Source organism: Triturus cristatus, chromosome 4_1 (genome assembly GCF_964204655.1).
Source record: "Triturus cristatus chromosome 4_1, aTriCri1.1, whole genome shotgun sequence".
NCBI lineage: Eukaryota > Metazoa > Chordata > Amphibia > Caudata > Salamandridae > Triturus > Triturus cristatus.
Genome location: NC_140585.1, coordinates 51,205,887 through 51,228,541, shown reverse-complemented (window position 1 = coordinate 51,228,541; position 22,655 = coordinate 51,205,887).

Below are 22,655 nucleotides of genomic sequence, written 5' to 3'. Positions count from 1 at the left end.
AATAAAGATATTTCCCCTCGTTATGCCTCCGCGCGGGAAGTCCATCTTTTTGTTGCATCTCCAGGTTTGCAAGATCTTGTAAATGTGGGAATGCGTCAAAAACCATGGGAGTCGCATGGGAACAGCCACGCAACGCCGATGGAACGCCTGCCCACGGCAGAGCAACACAACGCAGCTATTTGTGCTGCATTGCGTTACACCATATTTTAAAAGCCACGTAAAGTGACTGAGTGGCTGTATGGTTTACATCACTCCAGCACCACGTTGCGGGTTGCAAGAGTGATGCACACTGGGTCCTAAATATGGCCCTAGCATTCTTGGATCTCCCAAAAGCCGGACCGTGTGGATACTCACAGATATTTGTAGGACTCCCAGCCCCCGTCACCTCTGCCGCCACCGAAGGCATGCGCCAACAGTGACGCTGAAACTAGGGGTGCAGGAGGTGCTAAATCTTGAAAGAGCTTAGATGGAGAATGAATAATAAAAGGGTCTTTCAAATGTCATTCTTCTGACAGCGTTAGTTGTATTTTTAAATGCAGACTGTCACGAGTCCCCTCTACCTTTAGTGAAGTGAAGTTATTGGCAAGCACCCCCACTCTAAAAATCGTTACAGCACCACTGCATGTCAGTGCGGTTTATCATAATATCACACATGCCCACCCTCCCGATTCAGGCGGGAGACTACCGATTCCAAGACTAGCCCCCGGATTCCTGTATGCAAACCCCGGGCGGGGTCCAGTGAGACTAGTGCACCCTGCCGGTAACCTGCTCCTTCAGGCAGTGCACAGCATGTTTGCCACGCTCTCTCTGCCTGTCATAGCGCGTTCTCCGTGCTCCTGACAGGCAATGGAAAAACAGGAGTATATTTTCATTTAGGCCCCCCGTACATGACCATAGAACCAATTCAGGCCTCAATGGAAGTCAATGGGAGAAATACACTCTCTTGGGGGCATATTATCAAGGACGGCGTTAAAATTATCGCCGCTTTATCGGCAGGAAACTGCAGCTAAAGCGGTGATAATGGGCTTGATAATATGCCCTTGAGAATTCCAATAGAAGCCCATGTTGACACCAGAACATGGACTTCTATGGGAATTCTCCAGGGCGTATTATCAAACCCATTATCGCCACTTTAGCGGCAGTTTTCTGCCGATAAAGCGGCGATAATTTTAACGCCATCCTTGATAATATGCCCCTTAATTTTGTATTTTTAATCTCCCACTTTCCTCTTCTAAAATGTTGGCATGTGTGTAAAATAGCTAAGTATCCACAGTGGGGAGGGGCATAGAGCACCCCCATAATTCATGGCAGGAGATGGGACGTTGCTCAACTTTCAAAAATATTTTCCAGATGGAGAAGAAAAAGTTAAAAATTACATTTTCCAATGTAAATGTTACTATTTATACATATGTGAGTAAGTACAGTGCACTCTGTCTACTGAGACTAGTGTATATTCAAGGTGTGTGCTCCAGGCTATTTTACCCAACCATCTAAAAGTTCTAGTTCTGTGTGAATTGTGGGCGTAAGTCTAGAATGTGTTTAATTCGGATTTTGGTCGAATATGTTGGCGAATCGGCCAAGCTCAGGATGCCTGCTTTGGACCTAGAGAGGTCTGCAGGGGGCTTCAATCAAGAATCAGGCAAGAGACAGCGCCCTCCTCTGCAGGGGCGACCGTGGCACTGCAGCCCTCCTGGCGAACGGGGGTGGGAGGGAGGCATTAGGGTTAAATGAAAGCAGAGTGTATGCTGTGTTATGGGGGCGTTAATGGTGTTTATATAGCGCACATCGCCCACTGGCGTTGCCTCATAGCACTGTAGGTTGTTTGACTAGTGCATGCATTTCCGGTACGATGGAGGCCTCGCTGCAGAACCACGTTAGATTCGCGCATGTTTAGTTGTGTCATGGACTGTTCAGACCATTTGTGGGTGCCCTGGCGGCGTATTCTGGTCTCCTGACCTTTGCTACGTTAGAGCCACTGTAGACACTGTAGACCTCCATCTTTACGGCATCTTCATGAATGACCGCTCGAGGGCGACAGAGTGCAACAAATCGTCCAAAGAGGCGGCCTGATTCCTACGAGGAAACGGAGAGTCTGAACGTCAAACCGTCATTTACCTTTGGCTCTGAAAAGTGGTGCGCCACAGCTCTTAGGGGTCTGTGTTCAGGGAGGCCTGTGTGTGGTGGCCTCCAGAAATGGGAACAACAATTGAGAAGCAGAATTCAAAAATGAACACAATACTTCAGATGTGGCCTCCAGAACTGGGACATTAACAGAGATGAGGGACGCATCCAGAACCGAAGTGAGCAAGGCCTCCAGAACTGGGGACATTAACAGAGATGAGGGACACATCCAGAACCGAAGTGAGCGAGGCCTCCAGAACTAGGGACATTAACAGAGATAAGCATGGCATCCAGAACCGAAGTGAGCGAGGCCTCCAGAACTGGGGACAATAACAGAATTAAGCGACGCATCCAGAACCAAAGTGAGAGAAGCCTCCAGAACTGGGGACATTAACAGAGATGAGGGACGCATCCAAAACCAAAGTGAGCGAGGCCTCCCGAACTGGGGACAGTTTACAGATATGAGGGACGCATCCAGAACCGAAGTGAGCGAGGCGTCCAGAACTGGGGACAATAACAGAGATAAGCAAGGCATCCAGAACCGAAGTGAGCAGGGCCTCCAGAGCTCGGGACATTAACAGAGATGAGGGACGCATCCAGAACCAAAGTGAGCGAGGCCTCCAGAACTGGGGACATTTAACAGAGATGAGGGACGCATCCAGAACCGACGTGAGCGAGGCCTCCAGAACTGGGGACAATAACAGAGATAAGCGACGCATCCAGAACCAAAGTGAGAGAAGCCTCCAGAACTGGGGACATTAACAGAGATGAGGGACGCATCCAGAACCGAAGTGAGCGAGGCCTCCAGAACTGGGGACATTTAACAGAGATGAGGGACGCATCCAGGACCGAAGTGAGCGAGGCGTCCAGAACTGGGGACAATAACAGAGATAAGCAAGGCATCCAGAACCGAAGTGAGCAAGGCCTCCAGAGCTGGGGACATTAACAGAGATGAGGGACGCATCCAGAACCGAAGTGAGTGAGGCCTGCAGAACTGGGGACATTAACAGAGATGAGGGACGCATCCAGAACCGAAGTGAGCAAGGCCTCCAGAGCTGGGGACATTAACAGAGATGAGGGACACATCCAGAACCGAAGTGAGCAAGGCCTCCAGAACTGGGGAAATTAACAGAGATGAGCGACGCATCCAGAACCGAAGTGAGCGAGGCCTCCAGAACTGGGGACATTAACGGATATAAGCGAGGCATCCCGAACCGAAGTGAGAGAGGCCTCCAGAACTGGGGACATTAACAGAGATGAGGGACGCATCCAGAACCAAAGTGAGCGAGGCCTCCAGAACTGGGGACATTAACTGAGATGAGCAAGGCCTCCAGAGCTGGGGACATTAACAGAGATGAGAGAGACATCCAGAACCGAAGTGAGAGAGGCCTCAAGAACTAGGGGCATTAACAGGGATGAGTGAGGCCTCCAGAACCGAAGCGAGTTAGTCCCCAGAACTGGGGACATTAACAGAGATGAGAGAGGCCCCCAGAGCTGGGGACATTAACAGAGATGAGAGAGAGATCCAGAACCAAAGTGAGAGAGGCCTCAACAACTAGGGGCATTAATAGGGATGAGCGAGGCCTCCAGAACTGGGGACATTAACAGAGATGTGCGAGACATCCAGAACCAAAGTGAGAGAGGCCTACAGAACTGGGGACATTAACAAAGATGATTAAGGCTTCCAGAACTGAGGATATTAAGAGAGCTGAGTGAGGCCTCTAGAACTGGGGACATTAACAGAGATGAGCGAGACATCCAGAACCGAAGTGAGTGAGGCCTACAGAACTGGGGACATTAACAGAGCTAAGTGAGGCCCCCAGACCTGGGGACATTAACAGAGATCTGTGAGGCCTTCAGAACTGGGGACATTAACAGAGATAAGCGAGGCATCCAGAACCGAAGTGAGAGAGGCCTCCAGAACTGGGACATTAACAGAGATCTGTGAGACCTCTAGAACTGAGGACATTAACAGAGATGAGCGACGCATCCAGAACCAAAGTGAGAGAAGCCTCATGAACTGGTGACATTAACAGAGATGAGGGACGCATCCAGAACCAAAGTGAGCGAGGCCTCCAGAACTGGGGACATTAACAGAGATGAAGGACGCATCCAGAACCGAAGTGAGCGAGGCCTCCAAAACTGGGGACATTACCAGAGATAAGTGAGGCATCCAGAACTGAAGTGAGCGAGGCCTCCAGAACTGTGGACATTAACAGAGATGAGCAACGCATCCAGAACCAAAGTGAGAGAGGCCTCCAGCACTGGGGACATTAACAGAGATGAGGGACGCATCCAGAACCAAAGTGAGCGAGGCCTCTAGAACTGGGGACATTAACAGAGATAAGCGAGGCATCCCGATCCGAAGTGAGAGAGGCCTCCAGAACTGGGGACATTAACAGAGATGAGCGACGCATCCAGAACCAAAGTGAGAGAAGCCTCCAGAACTGGGGACATTAACAGAGATGAGGGACGCATCCAGAACCGAAGTGAGCGAGGCCTCCAGAACTGGGGACATTTAACAGAGATGAGGGACGCATCCAGGACCGAAGTGAGCGAGGCGTCCAGAACTGGGGACAATAACAGGGATAAGCAAGGCATCCAGAACAGAAGTGAGCAAGGCCTCCAGAGCTGGGGACATTAACAGAGATGAGGGACGCATCCAGAACCGAAGTGAGCGAGGCCTCCAGAACTGGGGACATTAACAGAGATGAGGGACGCATCCAGAACCGAAGTGAGCAAGGCCTCCAGAGCTGGGGACATTAACAGAGATGAGGGACACATCCAGAACCGAAGTGAGTAAGGCCTCCAGAACTGGGGAAATTAACAGAGATGAGCGACGCATCCAGAACCGAAGTGAGCGAGGCCTCCAGAACTGGGGACATTAACAGATATAAGCGAGGCATCCCGAACCGAAGTGAGAGAGGCCTCCAGAACTGGGGACATTAACAGAGATGAGGGACGCATCCAGAACCAAAGTGAGCGAGGCCTCCAGAACTGGGGACATTAACTGAGATGAGCAAGGCCTCCAGAGCTGGGGACATTAACAGAGATGAGAGAGACATCCAGAACCGAAGTGAGAGAGGCCTCAAGAACTAGGGGCATTAACAGGGATGAGTGAGGCCTCCAGAACCGAAGCGAGTTAGTCCCCAGAACTGGGGACATTAACAGAGATGAGAGAGGCCCCCAGAGCTGGGGACATTAACAGAGATGAGAGAGAGATCCAGAACCAAAGTGAGAGAGGCCTCAACAACTAGGGGCATTAATAGGGATGAGCGAGGCCTCCAGAACTGGGGACATTAACAGAGATGTGCGAGACATCCAGAACCAAAGTGAGAGAGGCCTACAGAACTGGGGACATTAACAAAGATGATTAAGGCCTCCAGAACTGAGGATATTAAGAGAGCTGAGTGAGGCCTCTAGAACTGGGGACATTAACAGAGATGAGCGAGACATCCAGAACCGAAGTGAGTGAGGCCTACAGAACTGGGGACACTAACAGAGCTAAGTGAGGCCCCCAGAGCTGGGGACATTAACAGAGATCTGTGAGGCCTTCAGAACTGGGGACATTAACAGAGATAAGCGAGGCATCCAGAACCGAAGTGAGAGAGGCCTCCAAAACTGGGACATTAACAGAGATCTGTGAGACCTCTAGAACTGAGGACATTAACAGAGATGAGCGACGCATCCAGAACCAAAGTGAGAGAAGCCTCAAGAACTGGGGACATTAACAGAGATGAGGGACGCATCCAGAACCAAAGTGAGCGAGGCCTCCAGAACTGGGGACATTAACAGAGATGAAGGACGCATCCAGAACCGAAGTGAGCGAGGCCTCCAAAACTGGGGACATTACCAGAGATAAGTGAGGCATCCAGAACTGAAGTGAGCGAGGCCTCCATAACTGTGGACATTAACAGAGATGAGCGACACATCCAGAACTGAAGTGAGAGAGGCCTCCAGAACTGGGGACATTAACAGAGATGAGGGACGCATCCAGAACCAAAGTGAGCGAGGCCTCCAGAACTGGGGACATTAACTGAGATGAGCAAGGCCTCCAGAGCTGGGGACATTAACAGAGATGAGAGAGACATCCAGAACCGAAGTGAGAGAGGCCTCAAGAACTAGTGGCATTAACAGGGATGAGTGAGGCCTCCAGAACCGAAGCGAGTTAGTCCCCAGAACTGGGGACATTAACAGAGATGAGAGAGGCCTCCAGAGCTGGGGACATTAACAGAGATGAGAGCAGAACCAAAGTGAGAGAGGCCTCAACAACTAGGGGCATTAATAGGGATGAGCGAGGCCTCCAGAACTGGGGACATTAACAGAGATGTGCGAGACATCCAGAACCAAAGTGAGAGAGGCCTACAGAACTGGGGACATTAACAAAGATGATTAAGGCCTCCAGAACTGAGGATATTAAGAGAGCTGAGTGAGGCCTCTAGAACTGGGGACATTAACAGAGATGAGCGAGACATCCAGAACCGAAGTGAATGAGGCCTACAGAACTGGGGACATTAACAGAGCTAAGTGAGGCCCCCAGAGCTGGGGACATTAACAGAGATCTGTGAGGCCTTCAGAACTGGGGACATTAACAGAGATAAGCGAGGCATCCAGAACCGAAGTGAGAGAGGCCTCCAGAACTGGGACATTAACAGAGATCTGTGAGACCTCTAGAACTGAGGACATTAACAGAGATGAGCGACGCATCCAGAACCAAAGTGAGAGAAGCCTCAAGAACTGGGGACATTAACAGAGATGAGGGGCGCATCCAGAACCAAAGTGAGCGAGGCCTCCAGAACTGGGGACATTAACAGAGATGAAGGACGCATCCAGAACCGAAGTGAGCGAGGCCTCCAAAACTGGGGACATTACCAGAGGTAAGTGAGGCATCCAGAACTGAAGTGAGCGAGGCCTCCAGAACTGTGGACATTAACAGAGATGAGCGAGGCATCCAGAACCGAAGTGAGAGAGGCCTCCAGAACTGGGGACATTAACAGAGATGAGGGACGCATCCAGAACCAAAGTGAGCAAGGCCTCTAGAACTGGGGACATTAACAGAGATAAGCGAGGCATCCCGATCCGAAGTGAGAGAGGCCTCCAGAACTGGGGACATTAACAGAGATGAGCGACGCATCCAGAACCAAAGTGAGAGAAGCCTCCAGAACTGGGGACATTAACAGAGATGAGGGACGCATCCAGAACCGAAGTGAGCGAGGCCTCCAGAACTGGGGACATTTAACAGAGATGAGGGACGCATCCAGGACCGAAGTGAGCGAGGCGTCCAGAACTGGGGACAATAACAGAGATAAGCAAGGCATCCAGAACCGAAGTGAGCAAGGCCTCCAGAGCTGGGGACATTAACAGAGATGAGGGACGCATCCAGAACCGAAGTGAGCGAGGCCTCCAGAACTGGGGACATTAACAGAGATGAGGGACGCATCCAGAACCGAAGTGAGCAAGGCCTCCAGAGCTGGGGACATTAACAGAGATGAGGGACACATCCAGAACCGAAGTGAGCAAGGCCTCCAGAACTGGGGAAATTAACAGAGATGAGCGACGCATCCAGAACCGAAGTGAGCGAGGCCTCCAGAACTGGGGACATTAACAGATATAAGCGAGGCATCCCGAACCGAAGTGAGAGAGGCCTCCAGAACTGGGGACATTAACAGAGATGAGGGACGCATCCAGAACCAAAGTGAGCGAGGCCTCCAGAACTGGGGACATTAACTGAGATGAGCAAGGCCTCCAGAGCTGGGGACATTAACAGAGATGAGAGAGACATCCAGAACCGAAGTGAGAGAGGCCTCAAGAACTAGGGGCATTAACAGGGATGAGTGAGGCCTCCAGAACCGAAGCGAGTTAGTCCCCAGAACTGGGGACATTAACAGAGATGAGAGAGGCCCCCAGAGCTGGGGACATTAACAGAGATGAGAGAGAGATCCAGAACCAAAGTGAGAGAGGCCTCAACAACTAGGGGCATTAATAGGGATGAGCGAGGCCTCCAGAACTGGGGACATTAACAGAGATGTGCGAGACATCCAGAACCAAAGTGAGAGAGGCCTACAGAACTGGGGACATTAACAAAGATGATTAAGGCCTCCAGAACTGAGGATATTAAGAGAGCTGAGTGAGGCCTCTAGAACTGGGGACATCAACAGAGATGAGCGAGACATCCAGAACCGAAGTGAGTGAGGCCTACAGAACTGGGGACATTAACAGAGCTAAGTGAGGCCCCCAGAGCTGGGGACATTAACAGAGATCTGTGAGGCCTTCAGAACTGGGGACATTAACAGAGATAAGCGAGGCATCCAGAACCGAAGTGAGAGAGGCCTCCAGAACTGGGACATTAACAGAAATCTGTGAGACCTCTAGAACTGAGGACATTAACAGAGATGAGCGACGCATCCAGAACCAAAGTGAGAGAAGCCTCAAGAACTGGGGACATTAACAGAGATGAGGGACGCATCCAGAACCAAAGTGAGCGAGGCCTCCAGAACTGGGGACATTAACAGAGATGAAGGACGCATCCAGAACCGAAGTGAGCGAGGCCTCCAAAACTGGGGACATTACCAGAGATAAGTGAGGCATCCAGAACTAAAGTGAGCGAGGCCTCCAGAACTGTGGACATTAACAGAGATGAGCGACGCATCCAGAACCGAAGTGAGAGAGGCCTCCAGCACTGGGGACATTAACAGAGATGAGGGACGCATCCAGAACCAAAGTGAGCGAGGCCTCTAGAACTGGGGACATTAACAGAGATAAGCGAGGCAACCCGATCCGAAGTGAGAGAGGCCTCCAGAACTGGGGACATTAACAGAGATGAGCGACGCATCCAGAACCAAAGTGAGAGAAGCCTCCAGAACTGGGGACATTAACAGAGATGAGGGACGCATCCAGAACCGAAGTGAGCGAGGCCTCCAGAACTGGGGACATTAACAGAGATGAGGGACGCATCCAGAACCGAAGTGAGCGAGGCCTCCAGAACTGGGGACATTAACAGAGATGAGGGACGCATCCAGAACCGAAGTGAGCAAGGCCTCCAGAGCTGGGGACATTAACAGAGATGAGGGACACATCCAGAACCGAAGTGAGCAAGGCCTCCAGAACTGGGGAAATTAACAGAGATGAGCGACGCATCCAGAACCGAAGTGAGCGAGGCCTCCAGAACTGGGGACATTAACAGATATAAGCGAGGCATCCCGAACCGAAGTGAGAGAGGCCTCCAGAACTGGGGACATTAACAGAGATGAGGGACGCATCCAGAACCAAAGTGAGCGAGGCCTCCAGAACTGGGGACATTAACTGAGATGAGCAAGGCCTCCAGAGCTGGGGACATTAACAGAGATGAGAGAGACATCCAGAACCGAAGTGAGAGAGGCCTCAAGAACTAGGGGCATTAACAGGGATGAGTGAGGCCTCCAGAACCGAAGCGAGTTAGTCCCCAGAACTGGGGACATTAACAGAGATGAGAGAGGCCCCCAGAGCTGGGGACATTAACAGAGATGAGAGAGAGATCCAGAACCAAAGTGAGAGAGGCCTCAACAACTAGGGGCATTAATAGGGATGAGCGAGGCCTCCAGAACTGGGGACATTAACAGAGATGTGCGAGACATCGAGAACCAAAGTGAGAGAGGCCTACAGAACTGGGGACATTAACAAAGATGATTAAGGCCTCCAGAACTGAGGATATTAGGAGAGCTGAGTGAGGCCTCTAGAACCGGGGACATTAACAGAGATGAGCGAGACATCCAGAACCGAAGTGAGTGAGGCCTACAGAACTGGGGACATTAACAGAGCTAAGTGAGGCCCCCAGAGCTGGGGACATTAACAGAGATCTGTGAGGCCTTCAGAACTGGGGACATTAACAGAGATAAGCGAGGCATCCAGAACCGAAGTGAGAGAGGCCTCCAGAACTGGGACATTAACAGAGATCTGTGAGACCTCTAGAACTGAGGACATTAACAGAGATGAGCGACGCATCCAGAACCAAAGTGAGAGAAGCCTCAAGAACTGGGGACATTAACAGAGATGAGGGACGCATCCAGAACCAAAGTGAGCGAGGCCTCCAGAACTGGGGACATTAACAGAGATGAAGGACGCATCCAGAACCGAAGTGAGCGAGGCCTCCAAAACTGGGGACATTACCCGAGATAAGTGAGGCATCCAGAACTGAAGTGAGCGAGGCCTCCTGAACTGTGGACATTAACAGAGATGAGCGACACATCCAGAACCGAAGTGAGAGAGGCCTCCAGAACTGGGGACATTAACAGAGATGAGGGACGCATCCAGAACCAAAGTGAGCGAGGCCTCCAGAACTGGGGACATTAACTGAGATGAGCAAGGCCTCCAGAGCTGGGGACATTAACAGAGATGAGAGAGACATCCAGAACCGAAGTGAGAGAGGCCTCAAGAACTAGGGGCATTAACAGGGATGAGTGAGGCCTCCAGAACCGAAGCGAGTTAGTCCCCAGAACTGGGGACATTAACAGAGATGAGAGAGGCCCCCAGAGCTGGGGACATTAACAGAGATGAGAGAGAGATCCAGAACCAAAGTGAGAGAGGCCTCAACAACTAGGGGCATTAATAGGGATGAGCGAGGCCTCCAGAACTGGGGACATTAACAGAGATGTGCGAGACATCCAGAACCAAAGTGAGAGAGGCCTACAGAACTGGGGACATTAACAAAGATGATTAAGGCCTCCAGAACTGAGGATATTAAGAGAGCTGAGTGAGGCCTCTAGAACTGGGGACATTAACAGAGATGAGCGAGACATCCAGAACCGAAGTGAGTGAGGCCTACAGAACTGGGGACATTAACAGAGCTAAGTGAGGCCCCCAGAGCTGGGGACATTAACAGAGATCTGTGAGGCCTTCAGAACTGGGGACATTAACAGAGATAAGCGAGGCATCCAGAACCGAAGTGAGAGAGGCCTCCAGAACTGGGACATTAACAGAGATCTGTGAGACCTCTAGAACTGAGGACATTAACAGAGATGAGCGACGCATCCAGAACCAAAGTGAGAGAAGCCTCAAGAACTGGGGACATTAACAGAGATGAGGGGCGCATCCAGAACCAAAGTGAGCGAGGCCTCCAGAACTGGGGACATTAACAGAGATGAAGGACGCATCCAGAACCGAAGTGAGCGAGGCCTCCAAAACTGGGGACATTACCAGAGATAAGTGAGGCATCCAGAACTGAAGTGAGCGAGGCCTCCAGAACTGTGGACATTAACAGAGATGAGCGAGGCATCCAGAACCGAAGTGAGAGAGGCCTCCAGAACTGGGGACATTAACAGAGATGAGGGACGCATCCAGAACCAAAGTGAGCGAGGCCTCTAGAACTGGGGACATTAACAGAGATAAGCGAGGCATCCCGATCCGAAGTGAGAGAGGCCTCCAGACCTGGGGACATTAACAGAGATGAGCGACGCATCCAGAACCAAAGTGAGAGAAGCCTCCAGAACTGGGGACATTAACAGAGATGAGGGACGCATCCAGAACCGAAGTGAGCGAGGCCTCCAGAACTGGGGACATTTAACAGAGATGAGGGACGCATCCAGGACCGAAGTGAGCGAGGCGTCCAGAACTGGGGACAATAACAGAGATAAGCAAGGCATCCAGAACCGAAGTGAGCAAGGCCTCCAGAGCTGGGGACATTAACAGAGATGAGGGACGCATCCAGAACCGAAGTGAGCGAGGCCTCCAGAACTGGGGACATTAACAGAGATGAGGGACGCATCCAGAACCGAAGTGAGCAAGGCCTCCAGAGCTGGGGACATTAACAGAGATGAGGGACACATCCAGAACCGAAGTGAGCAAGGCCTCCAGAACTGGGGAAATTAATAGAGATGAGCGACGCATCCAGAACCGAAGTGAGCGAGGCCTCCAGAACTGGGGACATTAACAGATATAAGCGAGGCATCCCGAACCGAAGTGAGAGAGGCCTCCAGAACTGGGGACATTAACAGAGATGAGGGACGCATCCAGAACCAAAGTGAGCGAGGCCTCCAGAACTGGGGACATTAACTGAGATGAGCAAGGCCTCCAGAGCTGGGGACATTAACAGAGATGAGAGAGACATCCAGAACCGAAGTGAGAGAGGCCTCAAGAACTAGGGGCATTAACAGGGATGAGTGAGGCCTCCAGAACCGAAGCGAGTTAGTCCCCAGAACTGGGGACATTAACAGAGATGAGAGAGGCCCCCAGAGCTGGGGACATTAACAGAGATGAGAGAGAGATCCAGAACCAAAGTGAGAGAGGCCTCAACAACTAGGGGCATTAATAGGGATGAGCGAGGCCTCCAGAACTGGGGACATTAACAGAGATGTGCGAGACATCCAGAACCAAAGTGAGAGAGGCCTACAGAACTGGGGACATTAACAAAGATGATTAAGGCCTCCAGAACTGAGGATATCAAGAGAGCTGAGTGAGGCCTCTAGAACTGGGGACATTAACAGAGATGAGCGAGACATCCAGAACCGAAGTGAGTGAGGCCTACAGAACTGGGGACATTAACAGAGCTAAGTGAGGCCCCCAGAGCTGGGGACATTAACAGAGATCTGTGAGGCCTTCAGAACTGGGGACATTAACAGAGATAAGCGAGGCATCCAGAACCGAAGTGAGAGAGGCCTCCAGAACTGGGACATTAACAGAGATCTGTGAGACCTCTAGAACTGAGGACATTAACAGAGATGAGCGACGCATCCAGAACCAAAGTGAGAGAAGCCTCAAGAACTGGGGACATTAACAGAGATGAGGGACGCATCCAGAACCAAAGTGAGCGAGGCCTCCAGAACTGGGGACATTAACAGAGATGAAGGACGCATCCAAAACCGAAGTGAGCGAGGCCTCCAAAACTGGGGACATTACCAGAGATAAGTGAGGCATCCAGAACTGAAGTGAGCGAGGCCTCCAGAACTGTGGACATTAACAGAGATGAGCGACGCATCCAGAACCGAAGTGAGAGAGGCCTCCAGAACTGGGGACATTAACAGAGATGAGGGACGCATCCAGAACCAAAGTGAGCGAGGCCTCTAGAACTGGGGACATTAACAGAGATAAGCGAGGCATCCCAATCCGAAGTGAGAGAGGCCTCCAGAACTGGGGACATTAACAGAGATGAGCGACGCATCCAGAACCGAAGTGAGAGAAGCCTCAAGAACTGGGGACATTAACAGAGATGAGGGACGCATCCAGAACCAAAGTGAGCGAGGCCTCCAGAACTGGGGACATTAACAGAGATAAGTGAGGCATCCAGAACCGAAGTGAGAGAGGCCTCCAGAAATGGGGACATTAGCAGAGATCTGTGAGACTTCCAGAACTGGGGACATTAACAGAGATGAGGGACGCATCCAGAACCAAAGTGAGCGAGGCCTCCAGAACTGGGGACATTAACAGAAATGAGCGACGCATCCAGAACCGAAGTGAGAGAAGCCTCAAGAACTGGGGACATTAACAGAGATGAGGGACGCATCCAGAAACGAAGTGAGCGAGGCCTCCAGGAATGGGGACATTAACAGAGATAAGTGAGGCATCCAGAACTGAAGTGAGCGAGGCCTCCAGAACTGGGGACATTAACAGAGATGAGCGACGCATCCAGAACCAAGGTGAGAGAGGCCTCCAGAACTGGGGACATTAACAGAGATGAGGGACACATCCAGAACCAAAGTGAGCAAGGCCTCTAGAACTGGGGACATTAACAGAGATAAGCGAGGCATCCCGAACCGAAGTGAGAGAGGCCTCCAGAAATGGGGACATTAACAGAGATGAGCGACGCATCCAGAACCGAAGTGAGAGAAGCCTCAAGAACTGGGGACATTAACAGAGATGAGGGACGCATCCAGAACCAAAGTGAGCGAGGCCTCCAGAACTGGGGACATTAACAGAGATAAGTGAGGCATCCAGAACCGAAGTGAGAGAGGCCTCCAGAAATGGGGACATTAACAGAGATCTGTGAGACTTCCAGAACTGGAGACATTAACAGAGATGAGCGAGACATCCAGAACCGAAGTGAATTAGGCCCCAAGAGCTGGGGACATTAACAGAGATGAGCGAGGCCTCCAGAGCTGGGGACATTACCATAGATGAGGAACGCATCCAGAACCAAAGTGAGCGAGGCCTTCAGACCTGGGGACATTACCAGAGATGAGGGACGCATCCAGAACCAAAGTGATCGAGGCCTCCAGAACTGGGGACATTAACAGAGATGAGGGACTCATCCAGAACCAAAGTGAGCGAGGCCTCCAGAACTGGGGACATTACCAGAGATGAGGGACGCATCCAGAACTGAAGTGAGCGAGGCCTCCAGAACTGGGGACATTAAAAGAGATGAGGGACGCATCCAGAACCAAAGTGAGCGAGGCCTCCAGAACTGGGGACATTAACAGAGATAAGCGAGGCATCCAGAACCGAAGTGAGCGAGGCCTCCAAAACTGGGGACATTACCAGAGATAAGTGAGGCATCCAGAACTGGGGACATTAACAGAGATAAGCGAGGCATCCAGAAATGAAGTGAGCGAGGCCTCCAGAACTGGGGACATTAAAAGAGATGAGGGACGAATCCAGAACCGAAGTGAGAGAAGCCTCCAGAACTGGGGACATTAACAGAGATGAGCAACGCATCCAGAACCAAAGTGAGAAAAGCCTCCAGAGCTGGGGACATTAACAGAGATCTGTGAGACTTCCAGAACTGGAGACATTAACAGAGATGAGCGAGACATCCAGAACCGAAGTGAGTTAGGCCCCAAGAGCTGGGGACATTAACAGAGATGAGAGAGGCCTCCAGAGCTGGGGACATTAACATAAATGAGGAACGCATCCAGAACCAAAGTGAGCGAGGCCTCCAGAACTAGGGACATTAACAGAGATGAGGGACGCATCCAGAACCATAGTGAGCGAGGCCTCCAGATCTGGGGACATTAACAGAGATGAGGGACGCATCCAGAACCAAATTGAGGGAGGCCTTCAGAACTTGGGACATTAACATAGATAAGCGAGGCATCCAGAACCTAAGTGAGAGAGGCCTCCAGAAATGGGGACATTAACAGAGATCTGTGAGACTTCCAGAACTGGGGACATTAACAGAGATGAGCGAGACATCCAGAACCGAAGTGAGTTAGGCCTCCAGAGCTGGGTACATTATCAGAGATGAGATAGGCCTCCAGGGCTGGGGACATTAACAAGGATGAGCGAGGCATCTAGAGCTGGGACATTAACAGGGATGAGCAAGAACTCCAGAACTAGGGACATTAACAGTGATGAGGGATGCATCCAGAACCAAAGTGAGCGAGGCCTCCAGAACTGGGGGCATTAACAGAGATAAGCGAGGCATCCCAAACCAAAGTGAGAGAGGCCTCCAGAAATGGGGACATTAACAGAGATCTGTGAGACTTCCAGAACTGGGGACATTAACAGAGATGAGCGAGACATCCAGAACCGAAGTGAGAGAGGCCTCAAGAACTAGGGACATTAACAGGGATGAGCGAGGCCTCCAGAACTGGGGACATTAACTGAGATGAGCAAGGCCTCCAGAGCTGGGGACATTAACAGAGAAGAGAGAGACATCCAGAACCGAAGTGAGAGAGGCCTCAAGAACTAGGGACATTAACAAGGATGAGCGAGGCCTCCGGAACCGAACTGAGTTAGGCCCCCAGAGCTGGGGACATTAACAGAGATAAGAGAGTCCCCCAGAGCTGGGGACATTAACAGAGATGAGAGAGACATCCAGAACCGAAGTGAGAGAGGCCTCAAGAACTAGGGACATTAACAGGGATGAGCGAGGCCTCCAGAACCGAAGTGAGTTAGGCCCCCTGAGGTGGGGACATTAACAGAGATGAGTGAGGCCCCCAGAGCTGGGGACATTAACAGAGATGAGAGAGACATCCAGAACCGAAGTGAGAGAGGCCTCAAGAACTAGGGACATTAACAGGTGTAGGAGAGTAGGGTCTGCTATCCTATGGTCACCCCAAATTTTTGCTTTTTGCTTCACTGGTTTTTGACATATTGAGGCTGTGGGCCTGCCAATCAGACCCCCAGCCTGCTGTTCTCTCTACTAAATTAAAACTATGCACCCTAGGTGCATAACCAATTGGAAGTGGATCACCCTGTCAGCCCCTGTACCAGTGTACACTAGGTACCCAGGGCATTGGTGTACCCAAGGCCTGCCAGGGGCTGAAGCATGTATTATGCCACCCCAGGCTTGGCCTAACAATTTGACACAACTGGCTGATCACTCAGCTGGGGTAAGTTGGTGTAATCACCTCTTACTTAGGTGTAGTATACCTATACCTAACCTTAAATGGGACACCTGGTAACCTATAAGTCACTCCTATGGCAGGCCTTAACAATCCTGAAGGCAGAGTGCTTGGTTCCATGTGAGATGGTGCTCTGGCACGAGCTGAGCCTGTCTGCAGTGGTCGGAACAACTTCCTTCTACTGTTTCCAGATATCGTCATACCATATACTCTTAAGTGCATTATGAACCTCGCGGTTAAATGCTAACTTTGGTTTGGCTTTATCAAAACATGTCGAGTAAGGTGTCATACGAATTGGAATACTAACCCCTCGCCAATTCTGGCAACGGGGTTAGCATTCCACCCTTCTAGAGGGACACGACATGTACAGTACCTGAAACCCGGGTAAAATCAGACATAGCCTCAGCTCCACAAAATGGATGCTGCCACCACAGACACAAGTCTGCCCTCCTGCTGCTGGGAGTCCTTCCAGCTTGGGAGGTGTGGACAAAGGGTTTCCTGCCAGGGGAGGTGCATGCACCACCCCAGACAGGATTTTGTGTATTGGTCAGGTAGGGCTTGAAAGAAACCAGACATGCCTGTGGCTCACAAGGAGCCTCGGTGCATATGCCAGTTCAAACTGGTCCTGGGGCACACCAGTCCCGGGCCTGGGGCAAGCTGGACAAAGGATTGGGGGTGTAACCACCCACCTTCCTGGTCCCACCCATAGGGAGGGACCTAGCAGGTAGTCCGGCCCCTAGAATCCGCTTAAAGGTAGGAGCTGTGTCCTAAGACTTCAGACATCCTGGAATCAACTTGAAACTAAGAAGAAGACGGGAACTTCGACATTCTGCTGCACAGAAGACTGAAGGAAATCTCCCCTGTGGTCAGGGAGTGACCACCTTGCTAACGCAAGCACCATCCAGCGAATCAACGTCTGTTTTGCCGCCGCCTCCCGCCGGAGCCTGAGCCCAGAGACTGACAAGACCTGGACCTCCAGACCTCTCACTGCCCGATCCACAGTCCCTGGATCGGGCAGTGCAACAACCGAGGCCCCCTCCAAGTTGTGCTTTGGGATCTGAGAAGCCCAACCCTCGAGCAGCATCTGCACCAAAGGTGAGCCCTCCAGCATCTCCACGATCTGCGTGGGGCCCTTCTGCATTTTGCCACTCGACGCGCCTAACCGGTTGCAGGCCCGCTGGCTAGTAGCCATCTTGGCGACGAACTTCACGAAATACACCACTGGTCTGGTTGCTCCAGACTGGCCCTTGCTCCCCTCCAAAGGAGCAGTCCTTCTGACCTTGCTGGTCAGAACCATCAGCTTATTTCATCTCCTACAACAATTGCTTTTGCCAAGGCTTGTTTGCTTTGATCAAGTCGCCGACACTGCCGACAGCGAGAGCCTGCGTGGGACAGCTCGTGAACCGACTCCTGGATGTCGTCGACCTTCAGGGACCACGTGGCTGCAGAGACAAGCTACACCTTTCTTCCTGTTTGCACCCGACAACGTCTGGTACCTACCTGGTGCCACGCTGGTCACTGGCTAGTGACTGTGAACACTGTCCCCTCTGCTTACAGGTCTTCAACATCTCCGATCCACTCTTGGATCCACCGCATCTCTCCCGGACCGACCGCCTGCAGCCTCTTTGTCTTCAAGCTCCACGGAACAGATAGAAGAAACCCGACGCACTTCGAGGCCTATGCACCCGCTTCCTGTGGGTGAGGTAAAGCTGGCACACCTGTGCCCAAGTGTAGTATTACATCTCTAGTGCCTGTGTTCCAAATCTTGAGTTCCTAGTCCATCCGGAAGATCCTCTTTGCAGTAACTTTGTACTTTTTACGCACCCATGGAAACCTATGGGAGCACGCGTGTGACTATTTGCTCTGCACACGCAACCCGTGGACCTCCTGGTCACTAACTGAAGTTAGCTCCTTGTAGGCCCAGCGATTCTAGAGGCCCTAGGCCTTTTCCCTTTTCTGTTCGTGGTACTTATACCACTATTTTAGTATATGGTTTGAGCGGCCACCAGGGCCTATCCATATAAAGTGCAACTTCTGTGTATTCTACTGTAATCTTGTTTGACGATTTGTGCTCCTGTGCTCATAAAGAGACTAGGGGTTACTTTGAGAAATAAATACATATATATTTTGAATATATATCTGTGTGGTGTCCTTTCATTGGTATAAAAGGGGGTTGCATTTGGTGAAACAGCTGGCTTAACACGCTTCACGAGTTTAGCCTCAAAGACTGCTTAGCCTACGCTACCACTAGGGCAGCTAGTCCGAAAAGGTTAACTTACAACCACACCATAAGGGTTGCTTGGCATGGTACAAGGTGATCACTTTAACTAGTGAGCATCATATACCAGGCCAACTTCTCACATTGGTGAGCAGCGGTTGGATTTGAGCTTGCTGTGTTTTACCATTGTAATCTCTTGGTCACCAATTGAAAGATCACATAGGTACCTGTAGGTACATATAAAACAAGATTAGATATACATAAGTTCTACTGAACTTAGTTGTTGTAGAGCAAAGGGAGTAGCACACCCTGACTACAACTACTAGATAGGTTTAGTAGGTAAACCCAAGTGTAGGTAGATTGCAACACATCCACCCACACTTAAGAGCAATGGCTGGGGCAGAGGGGTCCACTGTACCCATCTCTGTTGAGAGTGACCCCCAGAGGGCACCATCCATCTTTGCTACCCTTAATCAGAATGAGCTCAGGCATTTGGCAACTCTTAGAGGCCTTAAACAGCCCAAGAACCCTACCTCTGCTGAGCTCAGAGAACTCTTGCAAAATGATGAGAATCAGAGAGAGCTCAAGAAAGCTTCCCAGTTAGCCCCCTTAGGGACAGGAACAGGAGGCCCCCCTTCTGAAGAGGCTACAGAGGTACCCAGTTCCAATAGTCACCCCTTAGATGGCAATAATACCACAGAGGATGAGAGTGATAAAGGGGCTGATACAGAAAGTAGTGATGATGAAGGGAGAACTAGCCCAGTGCCAAGTGTTATACTTGGCCCAGCTAAACTAAGGCTATTGGGGACTGACAATGGGTTTACCCCATTGGATCTCCCCAGTGGATTTAACACAGGGCTTGGGAGGCAAAGGAATCGCTCAGGCGACTCCAATGCTTCTCATGGCTCTAGAGGCTCTCAAGGTCACTCCAGGAAAAGGATGACCACCCCTCAGAGGAGGGAACATGAGGCCAGAATGCAGGAAGCCCAGCTGAGGATCAGGAAGCAGGAGCTAGAAGTAGCCCTGATGGAAGAAAAACTGAACAAGGCTAGGCAACCTAGAGAGAGTGGGTCTATACCCACTGGTGGCAGCATTGTCCCTAAGGACAAAGATAGGGTCTTTGATAATAGGAACCTGTCTAAGGTTGTGCCCCCCTACAAAAGTGGGGATGACATCCACAAATGGATAACTGCTCTTGAGAGAGCCTGCAAAGTACAGCAGGTTCCTGAAGACCAGTGGGCAGCAATCCTCTGGCTCTCCTTTGAAGGAAGAGGCAGAGACAGACTCCTCACTGTTAGAGAAGAGGATGTCAGAAATTACAGAGTCCTGAAGAGTGTTCTGGTAGATGGGTTAGGCTTAACCACTGAACAGTACAGGTTAATGTTCAGAGACACCCAAAAGACACAGACTCAGGACTGGTCTGAATATGTTGAATGTGCCACTAAGGCTTTGGAGGGTTGGTTGCTGGGAAGTAAGGTATCTGATTTTACAGGATTGTATAATTTGATGATGAGGGAACAGATTTTAAATAACTGTCAAAACCAGCAACTGCATCAACACTTGGTTGACTCTGATCTGACCTCTCCCCAAGAATTGGGAAAGAAGGCAGACAAATGGGTCAGAACCAGGGTTAAGCAAAAGAACCAGAACCAGGGCCAAGGGGGTGATCAGAAGAAAACAGACCAAAAGGGTGGAGATCAGAAACCTAAAGACCAGAAGTCTTCAACAGGGCCCCAAACTACTGCTAAGGAGGGTGGGTCCCAACAGTCCAAAAAGAAGAAAGAAGGTCAAAAGAAACCCTGGTGCAATCATTGCAAAAATACAACTCACTGGACTAGTGATTGCAAAAAGGGTGGAGCCCCCAACACTGTTGCCCCTAAGGCACCTGCTCCCAGTACTACTGTTAGCAGTGTTGGTCCCCAGACAAAGGGTGTAGTGGGAATCACTATGGGAACTGAAGGAGATTCTGACTTAGACAGAACCCTGACACAGGCAGTCTTGATCTGTGATGGGGACATTGATTTGTCCCTGACTGTGAGCCCCAGTAACCTGGGCAAGTACAGACAGACTCCTTTAATAAATGCAAAAGTGGCTCAAGCCTACAGGGACAAATGTGCCAGTGTCACTATGGTGACACCAGGCTTTGTGGACCCTGGACAGTACATACCAGGTGAGAACTACCTGGTGACCAATGCCAGCAATGCCACTACTTCACATAGTGTGGCAGTTGTTAACTTCTCATGGGGAGGGGTAACTGGCCTCAAAAGGGTTGTGGTTAGTGCAGACCTCCCAGTAGAATGTTTGTTGGGCAATGACCTAGAGAGTTCTCTATGGTCAGAAGTGGAGTACAGGACTCATGCAGAGATGTTAGGTATATCATCACATGTCCTTGCTGTGACCAGGTCACAGGCCAAAAAGTGCCTCACTGAACCTCAGGTCTTGGATCCTGGAACAATGGACCAAGCACCTACCAAGAAGAAGAACAGGAGGGTCAAGGCTGTGCCTTCCCCCCTGCCTCAGAGTGATGATCAGCCTTCCCAGGAAGCTGATCTAGAGGACCCTGAAGGAACTGTCCCTGAAGAGCTTGAACCTGATCAGGTTGAGTTTCTGGGGACAGGGGGACCTTCAAGGGCTGACTTGAGGCAGGCTCAGTTATCCTGTCCCTCTCTTGAACCCCTCAGACAGCTGGCTGCTGCTGAGGCTGCTGGGAATGCTCAAGGTACCCATAAAGTGTATTGGGATGAAGGGCTCCTTTATTCAGAGGCTAGAGACCCCAAGCCTGGTGCTACCAGGAGGTTGGTTATACCTCTGCAATTTAGGGGCTTCCTTCTTACCTTGGCCCATGATATTCCTTTAGCAGGACACTTAGGCCAGAATAAGAGTTGGGACAGGCTTGTCCCCCACTTTCACTGGCCTCATATGAATGAAGATACAAAGGAGTTTTGTCGCTCCTGTGTGACCTGCCAAGCCAGTGGCAAATCAGGTGGCACAACAAAGGCCCCCCTGATACCACTACCTGTGGTGGGGGTCCCCTTTGAAAGAGTGGGAATAGACATAGTGGGTCCCATGGATCCTCCCACTGCATCTGGGCACAGATTTATACTGGTGGTAGTGGATCATGCCACCAGGTATCCAGAGGCAATTCCCCTTAGGACCACTACAGCACCTGTTGTGGCCAGGGCCCTGCTGGGAGTATTCTCCAGAGTGGGGTTTCCTAAGCAGGTAGTATCTGACAGAGGTACCAACTTTATGTCAGGATACTTGACAGCTATGTGGAAGGAATGTGGCGTCAACTACAAGTTCACCACCCCTTATCACCCACAATGCAATGGGCTTGTTGAGAGATTCAACAAGACCCTAAAGGGTATGATCAACGGATTACCTGAAAAGCTCAGGCGAAGATGGGACATCCTTCTACCCTGCCTTCTGTTTGCTTACAGAGAGGTCCTGTGGTAAATAAAATAAATATTACCTGACTGAATTTCGTACGGAGTCTTAAAATAAAGTAAAATAGCTCAAAATAACAAGAGGCAGAATCCGTGGTATAAGAGGTTCTCTAATGGGCTTTATTCCATTCAAAATGGCCGACTCGAGTGGCGGCCTTCAGGTTCCGTCACCACGAGGGTTCAGGAAGTGAAGTACAATAATTTATTGATAGACATGTATTTTTATAATAAGTACATTACAATGAAACGAATGTGGAAGGCGTAACATTTGATAAGAAAAATGACGTGACAGTGACATAATCGAAACTAGGCGTAATAAGGAATAAAAGAAACATGATTGGTTAGGATTATCAGACATAGGTGGATCTATAAGATAATACTTGGCATAGATGCGCGCGCAGCAGCATGACGTGTAATTGACGTGTAACTAGGGGGTGAAGGGGACTTGACATTTAGCTCTACATGTGGAGACGAGAAGTCTGGGGTCATGTCAACCTAATCCCAAATCATATCTAACATCCTATGTTTAAAGAACTATGTTATCCACAAGGAAGAGACTCTCGGACAGAATCTATTCTATACTGACTATGTGCGTGTACAAGCGTCTAAGTGTCTATA